Source organism: Bombus vancouverensis, chromosome 13 (assembly GCF_051014615.1).
Source record: "Bombus vancouverensis nearcticus chromosome 13, iyBomVanc1_principal, whole genome shotgun sequence".
Lineage (NCBI taxonomy): Eukaryota > Metazoa > Arthropoda > Insecta > Hymenoptera > Apidae > Bombus > Bombus vancouverensis.
Window position 1 is genome coordinate 932971 of NC_134923.1, and position 18939 is coordinate 951909.

The following is an 18939-nucleotide window of genomic DNA, read 5'->3' on the forward strand; positions in this document are numbered from 1 at the left end:
AATATCGCTGCTACGCGCAACCGTCAACCAGAGTCAAAATCGAACTTTACGGTACTCCCTCGACCAGTATAAATAGACGATCATGCTCTCCAGAAAGTGAATATCGAGCGAATATAAGCATTACCTAGTATACGAGTATCGGGCATTCTTATAGCGAGTATATCGAATAACATTGAGCGAACGACAATTAACCCTGTATTCTATACTTAGAATAATTTCAAGTACATTTGATATGTAGCGGCACACGAGTCAGAGAACAATTTAAATCCTGTTGCTGTTTTGCCTCGGAGTATCAAGACCGTTAGGTTACAAGTAATGTAAGAACATATAAACTCCGGGCAAAACAATGTCGCCACTTCGTGCAACCGTTAAACGTAGAAGAATTCGAATTTTCCGGTTCTCCCCCGACCAGTATAAATAAACGGACGCAATCGAAAAGAATTTAATTATTTAGAGTTATCAACCAGTTATCTATCGAATATTTATTAGCGATCTGTACGGACGTCTTAGCGATTATGGTTTACATACATATTTGTTGAATTATTTTAAATATATTCGACAGTTTCAACAACGAGCAATCTCGTCTAATACATTTCACGATCAAACATTCTCTACAAAAGTCCTCTACAACAATATTTCTGAAGTGCGAGTCATATAAAAGAGATGCCAAAAGCAAGAAGGAATCGTTGACTAAACGATTCCCGAAATTAGAAGAGAATAAGAAAAAATTGGAAAAATTAGGAATACCTTAAAATTAGGAAACCACAGTGTTGAGATATGTATAATTTTCTGTGCTGGACTAGGTTAAACGCGTAATAGAGATACTTGTATGTGAATATCAGTGTGTGGAAGTATATGTGTCCGAAGCGTCTCGAAAACGAAGGAATGTAAACAGTTCAATCTGTTAAGAGTCCGTTAACGGTCGGTTAAGAGTCAGTTAAAAGTCAGTTAAGAGTCGGTTAACAGTCGGGTATAAAAAAAAGTGCTGAAACGCGTGCATGTCTGTATCGTTTTGTCCATGAAATAAATATATCATTGTTTTAATATTAATCCTCAGTATAAATTTAATGTTCCTATAACATTATTTCTGACTCAAAGTTCCACAATTCTCAACACACAGAACAAACAGAAATTAGTTTTATCCATCGAACTCACTTATACCCGAACGCGATCTAGGGCTGCATTGCCAATAGTTTAGGATAACGATAATTATCCTCGTCTTATAAACTATATAGAGAGTCAAGACCAGAATTTTGATAATAAATATCTAACTAAATAAAATCGAATAAATTACCAGTTACGAGACATTGAAATTATTTATTTATTCCTAGAAAACTTTAATCCTTCTCGCGCTAGTACTCTTCTGCCCATAGCAGCTAAGCTGAAACATGGAGTTTATTTACCAATCGCATTAATACGTTAGTTAACGCTACTCCTACGGTCATATTAACGAATTAGAATATCAAGGATATGACAGTTTGAAAATTCAAAATAGTGTTGCGCTTTAGGAAGGTGCGACAAGTTTTGAATCTATTCCATTCAATCGTTCGCCTTGTTTCGAAAATAACGAACGAGAGTCGAACTAATTGAAATAGTTTAACGACTATTTCTGGTGGCAGCAACTACCGCTTTGACTCAAGCGTCAATTTAAGGAAGCTAGGACCCGAAATCGAGAATATTAAGTAACGGTTACAAATACCGAAGATCAAGACCGAATCGTAGCAGTAAATAATGACTAGGAAAGATAACGAATAATTGGAATTTGTTAATAATAATAATGATAATAATATAACGGACTTACTATAGCACCATAGTACAGAATTTACAAAGTTTTGTCTTATTCAAGAATAAGTTTCCTTGAATATCATAAAATGCATTTACCTTAAATTTCTGGCAACGAAAATTCTTGAATTTGGTACAAAATGATAGCTAATAAAATGAATGAAATAAAAGCTTCGAAAATCAACTAATATTAACAGAAATTGGAATAAGGGAAGGGTTGCATGTACAAGAATACGTAAGAGTGCACTTAGAAAAATCAAAATAATTGAAAATATAATTAGAACGCGGGAAGAAGATATCGCCCGAAAATTGCATATTATTTATTTAGTAATAAATTTTATTTATTTCTATTACGCATGTCAATAGTCAATTAGTGTAAATCCTACTTTCTTTGAAAAGGACTTACGTAGCTCCAAAAATAATTTATTGTTAAAAATTTTAATTGATAAATCAATTAATTCGCTACTTTCATGCATATGTAATAGATTACGGTATTGACCACGAAATTACTAAGCACAATTATTCCGAGCATAAGCACAAACAATGAGAATCATTTCGAAGTCGTGACAAGTCTAGTCTAAACATTATCGTTTGTTATGTAAAAAATAATTGTACGCTGCTTAACCGAAACATTAAGCAAAAAAGATGAAAATATGTGTATTTTCAGGAAATGGCCTTTTTCCTGCTAGTGAATTCGAATATTTATCTAATGAGCAAAATTTATCTAATTGTGATAATGATGAACGAGACGAAAATTAAAAGAAAAAGATTGTTACAGGAAAACTCTGCTGAATGATTTTCCACTTTATGAGATCAACGGTTCATCGATCAATGTTTTTCAAAACTCATTGTACAGGAGCGTTATGTGTATTTTATGCTTTTTCTTTATTATAACCATTTTTAAACTTCATGATTCACGGTATACTTCAATTTTAGAGATTTTACAAAAAGATTAAACAGAGAATTACTTCCTTTACAGATTTACAAAAAATTTTGTATGAAGATCCGGGTTATGCCAATATTCCTGTTTGGCACTGTATTAGCATGAACGAACAGTCTAACTTTGAGTCGACTTGACAAAAATCAAACGACTAGCACAAAGACTGCTTACTTTCCATAGCTCGGAATACAGTTATGGACATTAGGACGAAATTGTTACCGCAGAAAATACAAAAGTTATGTAGTTCAGTACGACAAGATTTCTACAGGTTTTCTACATGTTACGTATATAGAAACCAAAAATGTAATAAAAATAAAAGGCGACGTAAAATAAGAAGATTAAATATATTCGTACTCATGACTTACCCTTATATGTAGAATAACTTTCTGTCCGGTTACTGCATTACCCTATCTATTATTGAACAAATTTTTGGGTTACAATCATTTACACAAAGCTAATACGCGTACGAATATCTTTTCATTTTATAAACGTTTATGTATAAAATATCTATCCACGTTAAATCAATCTCTTTTTATAGAGACTTAATAATTTAATTTTTTAGATCGAAAAATTAAAACTTTTAGTAAATTCTTGTACATCGCGCACTCTACTGCGTCCCGGATACGAATGACGAATGAACGTTATCGCTCTACGGCGATCGCTTATATAGTGACGACGACGGATTAGTATTGCTGAGTAATTGGCTACGCTTCGGGTCTAGAGGCGGTACCTGTACGCGCAAAAATCATTTCGTGGCATGCTCTCTTCCCCCACTCTGCTACATCCTCCGTTCCCGCAACCCCGTAGTAACTAAAAGTAAGCTACTGATCTGTCCTGTTTTGCGATTAAGTTTTCAGGGCAGGAAAAAAGAGAAAAGACAATATCGTATAAAAGTATCGTATAAAAGTAAGAAATTTCGAAAAACCCTCCCAGCGTTACCTGTAGAAAACTGTTATCTAACGAATGAACTTTGATTTTTTTATTTCAGATGATTCAGCACCAAGAGACACGCCCGAATAATTACTGCCATTGCCGTATTTTTTAGTATTTCTCCGTGAAAATTGTATACACTATTCTTCGAATGTCATAGTTTAATGTACTATTGGTTTTAAAAAAGAAATTGTAATTATATCGTCAGAAAAAATTCACAAAAACATGCCTTTTTTGTACGAATTAACCTTTCCCCCCCCCCCCCCGCTTAAGTGTATGAACCACTTCAGTCCTCTTTTTTCCAATTTAACGGGAAATTTCGCATTGATGCGTTGTTCTTTAGTAAAACGATCACCAGACATTTTTAAGTTGTGTGACGACCGAAGGCACATCGACATACTACAAGCAGCGGTTTACTATAAACTCGTGAAATTCGATCTGTTTATGTGTAAGACTGTACACTGTCTTCTTCGCCCAATCAAATTGCCACAATGTTGTTACTATAACAATAGAAAAAGCTATTCTACCACCTTTTTAAGTAAATATTTGCCGGTGCTATAGTATTGTTTCCACGCTTCTATGCCTTCTATGCTTCTTTTAACGTATGAACCTTTCCAGTTCCTTTTTTTCGAATTTAATAAGAAATTTCGCATTGATGTGTTATTCTTTAGTAAAACGATCACCAGACATTTTTAAGTCGTGTGACGACCGAAGGCACATCGACATATTAAAGAAGTTGTTATATGACAAAAATAGGAAAGAGGTGTTCGCACTTTCGGACGGCTGGCCCAGATCCTGGATCGGGGCGTTGTAAGGATTGTTCAATTCGTAAAGGTTTCGGAGTTCCGAGTGATTGGAATCGGTATTTCGATCACAAAGGAGGAGCTCCAAAATGCTCCAGCATTGGCCGGGGGGGGGGGGTGCAGCACCCATCCAAGTTGGAGTGTCATAAAAAAGATTTTGAATTGAAACTTATTGTGTACAAGATTTCAAGGGAACATTTGTTTTCTTAAATGAAACAATACATATTTTTATACATCTTTTGATGCACTGTGAAGTGCTGGCAGGCAGAAAAGGATAGGAAATCCCAATGGGTCATGTGGCCCATCGATATGTCCTATTGCTGTAGAGGATGGCGCTCAAGTAAAGCGTACGTGATCATCTTTAGTCATCGGCTGCTGCGAAAAACCACCCCTTCCCTTTGCCCGAACCCTCAATCTCACAAAAACAAAAAATAAGTTACCGATCTGTCCAGTTTTATCACCAAGTTTTCAGGAGGGAAGAAAAAATAAAGCGAATACAATCAATTACTGTAATGTAAAAGATGTGCAGATACTACACCAAATTATTTGTTATTTGGTTATTATAAACTCGCGAAATTCGATTTATTTATGGATAAGTTTGTAAACCGCATTCTTCGCCCAATCAAATTGTCGCAATGTTGCTTCAATGGCAGCAGAAAAAATTATTCCACCACCTTTTTGAACAGAGTATCTCGATGGTATGGCTAAGGTGGCTAAATGTAGCAATGTTTTGGTAGGACGTTTTTCATGCACTCATCCACCTCTTTCATAAGTATAACAAGGCTAACGATAAGTATCAACAATATCGACGGCGGTTATAAACAATACACGATCGTAGCGAAGAACGCTGTTGCGTTACGAATACGAGCAGTAAACTCTCTCGATAGAGATATAAAGATAGAGTGCATGAGCGAGCTGAAAAATGCGATATTGGAATAGAAAGAGAACGCTGCATAGGGGCGCCTTGTGTTCTTGTCTAATAAATATCCAATGGTAAATTTACCCACGGTAAATATAAAATAAACCATGGCGTGCCAAGGAAAAATTCCGTTTATCAATAAACATAATTAATACTAACTTGTAGCAATAAATTTTAGATTTTTGGGAGCGATGGTCGCATATCTGCATGGAGAAAAAAATACGAGCTTGAATCCAAAGAATTTATATGAAATCCCAAAAATATAAAGTCGCAAAATAAAATATGGTGGTGAATCGGTGACAGTGTGGGCCAGCGAGTGGTATTGGAAATCTTATTTTCACGGATATTTTTTTAGATAAGACGACATATTAGACAATTTTGAAGAACAATTTTAAAGATGATATAATTAATTAAATTTGCCAAGAATTGATTGCTTCCAACAAGACAACAATCCGAAACATTCGGGAAAAATCCTATTATCGTATAATGGCAAAACACGTTAGTATATCCTCCACAAAGTTCTGACCTCAATTCCTTATTGAGCATTTATGGGACGAGCTGTAAAGGAGATTAAGAACTACGAAAATTACATCGAAAAAAGAACTGAAGCACAAAACTCGTGAAATATTGCAGTCTATCGATGTAAATATTACATCAAAGATAGCCTCTTTAATGAAGAACCTTCATTGAGAAGCAATAAAAGCGACGGGTAAATCGACACCCTGCTAAATATTTAACTAGGGATACTTTTCTGAGCCATGATTCACTTCAATTCTAATAATATCATTCTATCTCAGATGTGTGTTTTTCCGGTTATTCCATATTATTCCATATTTGATACAATTTCTGTCCTTTTAATATCAGTTCAATATTTAAAATTGTTCAGAAATGTAAAAGTAGCCTTAGCTTCAGCGTAAATGCACGATTGAATATCCATAAAAATCCTCTCTTGTTGTAATCAATGTTGTAAGAATGTCATTCAAACAAGTGAAACGGTATTTCGCTATTATTTCGCTGTGTCTTGTGTTTCGCGCACCTGAATCTTATTCGAGAAATACTTCATGAAATGGTGAAAACGGCATCAAAATAATAGATCCAGCTGTTCTCGAGATTAGCCTCAACATGCAGACACTTACCAAGAACTTTGCTTTATACTGTGTGCAGATACAGATGCATATAGAAGTTACAAGCCCTAGCATACTAACATTGCAACCTGACCGGCCTCTCGCGTGGCTCGAAGCTCGACTCTTAACAATATCCTTCGCCATTTAGTATGTTATTTGTGAAGAAACCAACGGTAGCATCTAAAATACCTAATATATCTAAAAATATCTAAATCTATCTAAAATATCTAAAATACCGCACCAGACATTAGTACTAAAACGTATTTGGTTACTCGTATGCATTTCTTCGAAACTGTGGGTTTTCTGTAATCCGCGTGTTATGCCTATTGAATATCTTATTATTTATAAATGTACATTCACCTGTCCATACAATTTCTCGAGGCAAATTTGACGAAATCTCGTGCGCCGAACTTCATTTCCTGGATATAAGATACGCATGTCTATTAGGAAAACGGTACGCGCGAAAATTTTGACATTTTGAAATTCTTTGGACAAAACTTTTTCCAGTATCATATTCTTCCGTTTCTTCCCTTGTTGAAACTTGCGGATTAAGCTAAGTGGTAGTTGATACGCATAATTATACTTCTCTTAGGTTCTAAAGAGGCTTCGTATTCCCATAAATTACGTTCAGACTTTTAAAAATACGTTTGCGTTAGTTGAATAGGATCGGGATACGCGTTACCGTATATTCTAACACCGTCCACAATATTTTTGTTACAAAACAGGAAACAAGTGGAATACCGTTTCACCGATTTAGATGATTTTTTAATATGTCGTAAAAATCAAAATTCTCAGCTATTTTTTCCTAAACATATAAATGGTATTTATATAATAGAATTATATGTTGTAAGTGAGTTGTAAAAAATAAACTTAACAAATAAACAAAACGAAGGGATCAAACAATCAAAAGAATCAAACTTAAAAATGGACTGGAAATGTTAGAACAAAATACAAGAAAGGTACATCATAGAAACATTCAAGAATTTCAAAAATTTGAATACATGAATTATTTATATTGACTGGAACATGTTAAATATATATTCGCAAAATATGTACAACTTGCAAATGAAATTAATAATTGGACCGTGTTATGCAAAGACCTACCAGCCCCCAATGATTTAAATTTGTATACATTTAATTTGAAGATTTTTATTTCTGAAAGAAGATAGCTTTATTTCTGTTGAGCAGATTTCCTTTCTCCTTGTTTTAGAACGTTTTAATAGCTCAATTAGTATAATAACTCTATAGTTTTTGTGGGTTGGTGTTATTCGGCAATTTCAATTTCAGTATCACATCCTAATAAAAAGTTCTACAATGAAGTCGTCTTATCTTTAACAATTCCATTGTTACTGTTTAAATCGTCATAAAAAGTTTAACAAGCTACCAGAGCGAGACGTCCCATTTTCTGTAAATTTTTAAGTTTTGCACCTGTAATATCGTGGAAATTAAGGATATAAATTTTTCCCGATTACTTACAATTTATTAATATTGAATAAAATATACAAACATAAATTGGACAGAAAACGATGTTTGTTTAACTGAAACTAAATGCGATACTCGTATTTATATCAAATAACTTTACAGTTATTTGGCCACTCTCGTCACAACGAATCTAACTCTCTCTCGCTCTCTCTCTCTCTCTCTCTCTCTCTCTCTCTCTAGCAACTCGATCAATTCTCTCGACTCTACTCTTCGATATCTCGATCAACTCTGACTCTCGCACACACATACTTTTCGACTCGCATACTCTGACCTCTCGGTCACCCCCCCCCCCCTTTGAAACACGAAACCGACCTTCTACTCTAACGTTGTCTATTGTTTTTCTCACATAACTGTAAGAACTAGGTGACTTTAGTCACATAGGCGCTCTTAAATGTAAACGAACCACAGAAAGACGAGGTACACGGTTTTTTTTAATTTCAACCGACCTCTAGTTCAAACTACTTTACAATATTACAAAAGTATATATATATATGTCGGGTTTACATTAGAATTAGGGTTAGGGGCGTGAAACGAATCTTCGTTTGGGTTACACGTTGTCGTTATGCAATACAGAAGACACTGACTAGTGCAAATACGATTATTATAGAACCGGACAAGTAACCGCGATAGTTAGGTACTCGAGAAACTAATGACAACGATCCTAGGTTCAATAACGAATCCGCGGTCGACGGGATGATAGATGAACGTACTCACAAAATCTAAGTCGGAATCTAAGTAAATCTAAGTTGGAATGTTTACTGTCGCGTGTCGCCACGAATATTTCTTTTAAGGAGAGCTATAGAATTACTCCATACCTTTGTTAGACAAAGCGTTCATCCCGTGACCGCGGCTACGTTCGGCGACTGACTGTCGCCTCGAGCCCAAGCTCATTATCACAACTCTCGAACAATTACAATCGGATTGAATAACTACAATTGTTCAATTACAGCTATAGTAGACTCTAGGTTACAATGTTGCGGGATTATCCAAAATTCCAAAGGCTCCGGTGTTCTTTCATCTCCGACATATATATACACAACGCATATATTTTACGCATATATTTTACGCATTACGCATATAGTTAAAGTAACAAAGTTAAAATTACTCGATAATTATTTGCTTCTCCATCATCCAACCCTAATACTAATAATTTTTAATATACATACGCATATGTATAATATGAATTTCTGTATTTTATATCCAAATTACATACCATGCCACACCATGCCGAGCATCTGCTTCAGCAATTATTATTCTATGTATATCTGGGAACCAATAATACAAAAACAATTGCAAAAATGTAACCTAATATTCGTTAAATTATTTATGGTTCTACATCCCTTTTATTGCCAAATCAAATTTTTGAATACATTGAGCTACGTTAAATTATAACAAAATAACGTCCTCTTTATAATACCATCAACATTTCAAGATAAGAAGGCGTCTCGTCGTCACCTTGGTTATAATTTTCCTTTTTAACATCTTGGTGGTCACAAATAAACTAGTGTTTTTATGCGCGAACGACGTTGGTAGCGGGTTAACTCGTATTTGCATATTTGCATTTGCACTTTCCTATCCAATCTTTAAACATCGGAAAGAATTTTGCATCCTGTTCGACAGTACTCTGTCGTATTATATAACCTAGGATTCTATAGTAAACCGATATGCTTTATGGCCCGCGACTCGCACGTGAGATATGGTAAGCCGATACGCTTTGCGACCCGCTCTTTTATCCCGGCCGTACATCCTCCTTTGTTTTCTTATTTCGCGTTCATTTCTATTGTTCTATTTATTAGTATCGGCAAATCAATATCTACAGTGCTTCTGTCTCGTCTATTTCTTTTTCTTCTTACAAAGTTGGACAAATTTCAAAACTGATGCATCGCGACGACGAGGAATTTTTTAAAGAATTATATGCAGACAATTTGTCTATTTATCCGAGTGGTTTTGAAATGTGTAGTAGTCGGCTGGAAAATGGAAATTTACCGGAAAATAGTTCAGAGTTGGATATTAGACCAAGGAAAAACAGAAACGTGTTAATATTTGATAGCGATAGTGACCCCGACGAAGAACGAGATTTCCTCGACCTTGGAAGATTATGCAAATATTTCTGGTGTAACTGTCGAATTCAGTGATCTACTATAAACGTAATTAGATTTTTCCACTTGAAAATAGCCGGTGACCCGGAATAGTGTCCGTTCGAAAGAGTCGATTTACAAAATGTTGGTATTTAACTATCAATACTGACACTATAATTATACATATATTAACATAATATATGGCATACAACTACTAAACAATCTGTCTATACAGTTACAATATAATACGTTAAATCATAAGCTGCAACTTCATTGCTTTCACGGTAAGGAAATAAATGATTAGAAAATTTGCGGAAACTACAAAAAGATAGGGCAGATGTCGAACACCACGTGCCACGGTAGTTCTATGCCGACATCCATCTTCCAGTGACAAAGCACTAATCTCTTGCTTTACTATATTCTTAAGTCATTACTTTCCCTCTTATCCTTGCAATTCCTCCTTCTGTGTTGTTTGATCTTTTTTCGCTGTCTATGCTATTAAACCTGCTTTCCTTATAACAGTGTACGTATATATACGTATATTCATATATTTAACAATATCCATACTTATATTGCATGCGCAATGTATGTTTGTATTTTACAGGTTGCGACTAAATAACACGCATAAGCAAGCACGAAGCGATTCCTTATGAAAAATACAAAGAAAATATACAATAACATTTTTCTATACGACGCTTCGTTGTCGAGGAAATGGAGTTTTAAAATTTATCAAGTATATTTGAACATGGCTAATTGCGGACTGAATAATCGACTGGACGTTTTACTCTACATACGAAAATAAATCGAAAATGTAGAATAAAATTTTTCCACAAGACGCTCTGATTCTGAGAAAAATACACTTGGAAATTTATCAGACACGTATATTAGACCAATTCTTGACTGAACGGTCTAAGAGTTTTTTTTTCTCACAAATAAAGCCTTAAGCGGAAATTTTATTCGACATTTTAGAATTATTTCTGCGTGTACAATAATCTCCTGCTGATTGTCCACTCACAAATGTTGTCTACTTGGCAAATTTTCAAATTTGATTTTCTCGAAACGAAAAATTTTTATTCTGTATTTTCGACTTCTTTTTTCGCGTAGAATCACCCCCTTTCCGCTTGTACCACCAGTTACAAACCACCCTGTATATACTGTACAAAAGATGTACAGCGCGGAGGATGCCATAATGTGGTAGTAACAATCTTTCGTGGGTGAAAAGATTTCAAAGATTTTAAAGTCGTCTGCATTTTTGCTAATTATTTGCCTTACTTTTTTTTATGTCTAGTATATCAGAACGTGTTGGGACGATTTCAACGACACCTAATACAAGATAGTTCGAGGGTAAGTAAAAATGTAGGCAACAAATTTTACGTCGTAATAAGTGTCCGAAGTAGAAGAAATAGGTTTCTGTTTATATCGATGGAACGTTGGAATCGGCAGGTCGCCGAAATCCGTATATTTTTATCATCTTGGATTACTTGTAGCGCGTGTTGGCAGGAGACATAGTAAAAACTGTAAATAACGATCGACATTGCTAAAACATTTTACTATGAAAGTGAAATTTTCATTTACTGAGCAAGTATGTAGATATGCTGCATGTGTATGAAAAGACTCAGCAGAATCTAGTAACGTCACAAGCACTGTATGCTGAACCTTATCCAGATTGCGCCCACCCTTCATGCTGTATGTGTCATATGTAAAAAATTAAGAAACACTGAATGCTTAAATACACGAAATCCTAGACGTCGTTTACAAAATTAGGACAAAAATGAGAAAGAAAATTATTTTGTAGATTGTACATTGTAATGCGTACGAATGATAAGTTTTCCTCCATTTGATCTTATTTAAATTTTAATAATCATTCTTCTCTTCCGCCAAAATGATCATGTTCCAAGTTGTTTGAAATAATCGACTAATTATTTAGATAACAGGTGCAATTTGTGATACTTTGAATGCTGGGGCGTAACTTTTTTGGAATATGTTAAAAAGAATCTTTTCTTTCTACATGCAATATAATATACATTTCTGCAATTATAGAATCTAAAAGCAGCTGCGACTTCTCGCGATTTGCTTAGCTTTATAGACCGAAAGTCATAAAGACGCTCGCTTTGAAACGTGACGCTTTTTCTCATTAAAATTATGTAATGACCCAGTTATTGACCTTTATGTCCCAATTCATGCAAAATACATCGTGTCATAGATAGATCCTATTTTTGAGAAACAATTTTGTTTCGACCAGATATCAGCTTTCTGTTTTTAGATTACTATATTATTATCCTTGCACTATTATCCTAACGTTTAAAGTGAAACGTAAAGCACAATAAATTTCTTTTACGTCAATACTGTTTCGCCGGGAGGAACAAAAATTGTGAGAATTTTCGTAGGTCGTTTTATGACACGCACGTTCAAAGACAAGATGGTAACTTTCAAGCCAAGATCTTGCCATTCAGAATGATTTCTTTCAACAATCGAATAGTTATCTGCAATATCATTTTGAGATATTCAAAGTTAGAATTTCTTTTCGTTTATAGAATCGCGATATTTATGAGTATGCTATAAAACCGATGCTACACAAACTTCATTTTTAATATAGAATAAAATGACACCGAAAAGAACGATTATTTTATTCCCATTAAAAGCGGACAATGCTTTAAAAAAGTGATATTGGACGCTCTTTTTCCAAATATCGGGTTTCCCCATTACATTATAATGTTACAGCAATTAAAGTAATTACGTACGGTTACTCTAATTAATATTCCGTCACGCCTTAAAACAGAATAACTTTTTTAAAATTACGGTAACGACATAGTTTCACTGTCGATATAACTGTTATGTACTTGAACTGGGGTGATCGCCCAAGTAACTGGCGTTTCCCCAAGCTGTCTCCACCCATTCTCGTCTGGTTAGTTTGTGTTTTAACTCGTTACGCCCTTCCCTTTCATCGGCCAAAAAAAGAACTACTACTACTAGTACTACTACTACAAATACTAAAAGCGAGCATAGTGACAAAGTAGTAACAAGTATGACTTCCCACGCCCTGGATGATCCAGAGGATGAGGAGTCATTGATAGTTGTCCTCTTCTATGGCAGTTTGCCGGGTCTCTTCGGCTTATAGGCTCTTCTTCCTTCGGGCGCAATGCCCGCTGAAACTTACATCTAAGCTCGAGACTTTCTAAATAGCAAACCAAAAAATAAAGTACAAAGGTGAAATAAAAAGATGAATCGCGGAAGCTGATCCAAGTACTCATGGATGAACAACGATCATATAGCGATCGCTGTCTGTTCGCACGTGCATGATCGAGCAATATTAACGTTCGTTTCGAAAACCACTCGCGATCACGATCGCGAAATTCGAAAAATCGACGGGCAAAGGCAGAGACGATGACATGTTTCATTCGCCCCAGTTTTACCGACGATTATTCGAATGAAATTCTCTGAAATAGATTGGTCACTCGAAAACGCGTCTACCCGACCACAGATCCACCTCCACTGATTAAACTTGAAAATCCTGATCTGAGAAGATGATTAGTTTGTGTAATTTTTATTTAACGGACTAACGCTCTTTCATTTTGTATTTTACTACTTAGATTCTGATTAACTCTACTTTATTAATTTAATAGTAACTAAGTAACACTACTGTATTAATTTAATAAACCAGAACAAAATTTTAATATTACAAAGAAGGTAGCGAAAAAGACTGAGACTCGATCAAATGGAATAACTGACTCTAAATATATTACTAAGAAAGAAATAATCTCAGATAATCTCTTTATCAAAGCACATAATCAAAAATGCAGAAGCAGTGTTCAAAATTATTGCTTTGATTAACTGATATTTTCAATTCTAGGAGAAGTGAAATAAACAAACGCGACTTATTCCCTTAACCTACGATTTATGTTTGAGAATGCCCGTAATATTTACGTTTGGTCCGATCATCGTACTACGGGCTATGCCCGTAATAGTTACGTTTGGTTCGATCATCGTACTGCGGGCTATGCCCGTAGTTGTAGGTTAAGGGGTTAATATTGTCACGATTAATTCATTGCTAAAGTTCAAGTATATTCGTGTAGATATTTGCCATTTGCAAATATTCATACGGAATATTAACATGCATATTTATAAATAACGCGAATATATTCTCAAGTGTATATGTTTAACTTAATTATTAAAAAACTAATTATTATCATCGCGCTGTGCAAGAAGACCTATCCTAAACTAATAAATTTGAAAAAAAGAGCGTTACTACTCACGGGTATAAAAGATACCCGCGTTTACTATGCTCGCAAAGAATTCTACGTAATACAACCAGTCACCCGTGCCGATTCGGGTCTTTTATCCTACAGCATAATTGAGTGAACAGAAGAACAGAAATGCATGCGACTCACCGTTCGAAGCAGACAAACAGAGAACGTTACCGTGGATGCTGTGCTATCCCAGCGAATTTCATCCGGGAGACTAACATCAGACAGGAACCGTTGAAAGGCTAATAGTAGAAATGCAGACTGCGAAAAATCTGTTACGAAACAAAACAGGATGAGTGATCGCTGACTATTTGAAAAGTTGGAGAAAATGAAAAATGAAGGTTTATTAACTTTAGTAACTTTAGCAATAATAAAGATTGAAATTCTAATAAAATTTGATAGGTATAAAAACTGAGACTCTAATATGAATGTGTAAAATTTAAAATAATCTGTAGTATGTTAGTCATTTGTTTTATAATTCGGTATTAAGACTTTAACCCTTATTTTATTTTAACGAAAAAATAACCTCAGAAAATGCCATCCTCCTAAATTTTCAGTCAAATTGTATTTCTTCATAGATAGTGATCAAAGAAAAATATACAGAATAGACATAACTGAAAGTAAGTATGTAAAAATACTTACATACTTGGCTTTTGTGCCACTGTTAGAACACTCCTGAAGAAGATGAAGTTGAAGTAGTGATATGTCTATAACAAAACATAAGATATTAAAATCGGTAACACATAATAACAAACTTGAAACTTTAGCAACAATAAAGACCAAACTCTAATAAATATGTAAATTGGAACTCTAATATAAAAGTTTGAGAACAACATATTCAGTGATTTTTGATGCGTATCAGCCAGTTTTATTGTACTTTAATGTTAAGATTTTAAGACTTTATTTCAATTAAAGAGGACATTTACAGTTTTCTAAATTATCAATCATTTTTATTGTATAATTAACAATAATTCAAACAAAATATAATAAAGAGAACAAATTGAAATACAATATGTAAAACTACTTACATTCCTGAGCTCCTGCAGAAGTTTTGTCCTCTTGAGAGATGCACTCTAATACCGAAAAAGAATATTCAAAAGAATATGAAATAGGATCACATTACCGAGAGCGTTAAAATTATAATCGGCGAACAAGAACTCTAACGTCGCGTACAAAATTATGTGATAAAATTTTATTATTTTCGCGTGTGATTATTTAATTGGATTAAATTATTAAAGTAATAAAAGACCGACGCCGCCAATACGTTACAATATGTTGCAAATCTGACGCAACACGATCCATGTTATCGGTACGAAATAAGACGACTAAATGACTCCTTGTACCTTAGTTTCGCCGAGTAACTTACAAAGTGGGGGGGGGGGGGATATGAGACGATGGCACAAGCAGCTTCGCAGTTAACGATCTAGACAAAGAAATGTATACATCAACAAAAATATTCACCTTCTACGAAGCACTTCGTTTCGAATTACGCAGCAGGAATCTTTCTCTACGTCGTGTTTATTCGACCAATCGCGGGGAGACGTAGTCGCTAGGAGAGACGTCAACGGGAGTCGTAAATTACCGTTACGATTATAACAATCGACACCACGACTTGATCGATCCCCTGATTTCCGGTGAGATAATAGGGGTGATTGAGTTTGTATAACACTGTGATTCACAGAATTATAAATTATATATTTCCAACACTTAGATTACACTGATGAGCATAGATGGATAGATAATCACTTATCGCACGAAGATAAGATAATATATGTACGTTAGAGCAGGGCTCTTATAATTGGATTTAATGTATTAGTGGACGTAGCACTATAAGATATTTAGGAGAGGAAATGTATGCTCGACAATACCGAGACCGACTCTCGCGTTATGCTTAGACTGCCCCGATGGGCATTAGCGGTAGACTTAGTAGTTGACTTTTCCAACGATGTAGAAGAAGTGAAGTTGAGTGACGATGCTGCGTCGGAGGAAAGCTAAGGATGGGTGTGTCTAGCGCACGGGACCATCGGATTTGTTGGTGACGATTTTAGTTAGGAGAGTGAGGGAATAGGCTTCGTTGTTAATTGGTTAAACGAAGGGTCTTAACCGCCCTCGAGAGAAAGTGGTTAGTGGGAGGAAAGTTGCAGCATACGTGAGAAAATCTAACTTTCCCTTGTCAAGCCGTGGTAGACAATAGTCTTTAGAAATTCTTCGGAAACAGACGTTTGTTTGGTTTGAAGGACCTCTACTAGGAAATTCCTGAGATTTATGGAAGATACTTGAGACTAGTGAGGGTACGCAGTGAGTATCCGAAGACATCTGGTTGCCATATTGCCCGCGGTGTGTGGCCTGGGCTAGGTAGAGGGTTACGCGACGTAACACGTCGATATTTACAAATATCGTACAATAATTCGTAGCCCTACTGGCAACATCACAGATACATTTGTCTAACTTATTACCTTAGTTACCTTACTTTATAATCTTAATTTCGTTAAACAAAGCAAGATTGAAACAACAGCATGGAGAAAGTGAAAAATTACTTAAAATTACTGTTCCGCAATAACCCAGTATGCAGATGAAGTCTTAAGCGCTTTTTGAGTGCGTATTCGCTTTTAATGCTAATATAAAAATAATAAAAGAGAAACGATATTTATTCTTAAGTGCAAAATGTAGTAAGAGAATAATTTTCTCACGTTTGAAAATTTGAAGTCCATTGATATTTTCTCTATATCATTTTTATTATCACGACGTAGTACCTGAAGTTTTGACCGATCTAATGATTTTTATTCTTAGAAATATCCTGAATGAACGGAGAATTAAGAAATGTGTAATGAAGGATATAAATAATGGAAATTAATTATGGTGGAGGAATCAACGAAGAAAAGTTATTTTGCTAATTATTATACGAATGAATATTCAAAATGTCGCTCAACGACTACTAAACTATTTAATTAACACTAACCTCACCACCCCTAATCAAATGACTGGTTTAAAAATCTAATTTAAAATTGTACATTTATCGTTATTTCTTTTGTTCATTTAGCTTTACGTGAATTTTTATATTCTCCGATTAATTGATTTCTCAACTTTTAAAACCAGTTATTTGACCGGGCCTGGTGAGATTAGTGTCAAAAGCCAGCCTGAAATTTTCTTCAATTTCTGATCTTCGGTTGATTTTCAGTATTTTGCCTTCGACTTTTCACCAGAAATTAGACGTGACAAACGAAATGCAATGTGAGACCTGCTACCGTTTAGGCCATGTTGCTTCTAATTGCAACGGACTGTCGCAGCGTTAAATTCAACGATGAATTACGATCCAGATGCAAGTATTGATCCAGATTTCCGTATCGAAGAAAGTGTGACACCAATTACCTCTCAGAGAAAAGACATCGACTCCCGACTGTCGGACGCCAACGCCGCGACGCATCTTAGTCCACATCATAGATAAAGGCTTCGACTCCTGACCTTCGACGCATCTCCGGCTACACAGAAGCTATGACACACCTCAGTCCACGTCATAGATAAATGTTGGAATACAACGATATCAGTCGCATGCGGATAGAGTGTTTGATCGTACAGATTCTTCCATTCGTTGCCCAGCGCCATCCCCACTAGCGTACGTTCGTTAGATGTACCGCGGCGGCTGGCGCGTGCATGCTCTTCCGAGAACTCGGCGGAAGAAACGTAAGGATATGGATGGAACATTGGGCACGTCGGTGTCGCGCCTTGACACCGTAGCGCTTTGTATCGAGAAGCTGCTAGAAAGTTCCGTGGCACGTGACGTTACACAGACATCTACTCAGGTCACACTCATTATGGAGAGTGGGGGTTCAAAATCTTTACAAGCGCCACAGGTCACTAAGGCAGTTAGTCTGTGAATAACTAGCCAACTGTCTACATTCCAGAACGCACATTTATAACTCTCGAAATAATTGTTTAATAAATATCACATTATATTATTTCAACATAAACATTGTGTCTTCCACAGAATATTAATCCTAATTCCAAGATTAAATTCTAACAATAAAGGCTTCGACCCCCGACCTTCGGACTCCTTTGAACACGTCACCTTATCATCATAGCCTACTCAACATCCTAAACCCAAAGCGTATATAAACCGAGACTTCACCTAGCTCGAGGAGTACTTGTTCTCCTTCTAGTTGTTGTACAACCCCTTTTTCTCCGATTCAGTGTTTCTCTTGTAAGTGGTAAATCTTATAATAAAGTTTTATAAAGAAAAATTAGTAGTTGGGTTACGACTCAGCCTTCTTGTTATCATCCAAGTACCAACTTTACGTGACAAAAGTAAGGATAACACAAATCAACCTTGTTGCGTTTCGTGTAAAAGTTTTGGTCATTCTGTTCACATCAAGATTGCTCTCTCAACGCTTATTGTCAGTGTTAAAAAGGCAGTGGCAAAAGAGGATGTGGAATATTAACGAAGAGCGAAACAAATAAATACGATTCGTAAGTATTAACGGAGTAAAACGAACTAAAATAAAGTTCGCAAAAGGAAGCAAAGAATCACGATGTTTCTCAAGTATAAGGAATGAGAGGTTGTTACACCTAGAATGAAGAACGAAAAAGACGATGAAGACTGGGACAAAAAGGATTTGAAGGCGATTAATATAATTTATAGT

The 18939-nt window shown here is 35.4% G+C and overlaps 1 long non-coding RNA gene across 1 annotated transcript in view; it reads right to left on the bottom strand.

The window, feature by feature from the left end:
* LOC143303515 (uncharacterized) overlaps positions 1-15605 on the bottom strand; it is a 59349-nt gene extending 43744 nt beyond the window's left edge. The window contains exons 1-3 of the long non-coding RNA XR_013059906.1: positions 15331-15605; positions 14945-15009; positions 14447-14574 (exon numbers count right to left, since the gene is read on the bottom strand). This is a non-coding gene — a long non-coding RNA (uncharacterized LOC143303515). The remainder of the gene's footprint in view (positions 1-14446; positions 14575-14944; positions 15010-15330) is intronic.
* Positions 15606-18939: the final 3334 nt, after the last annotated feature.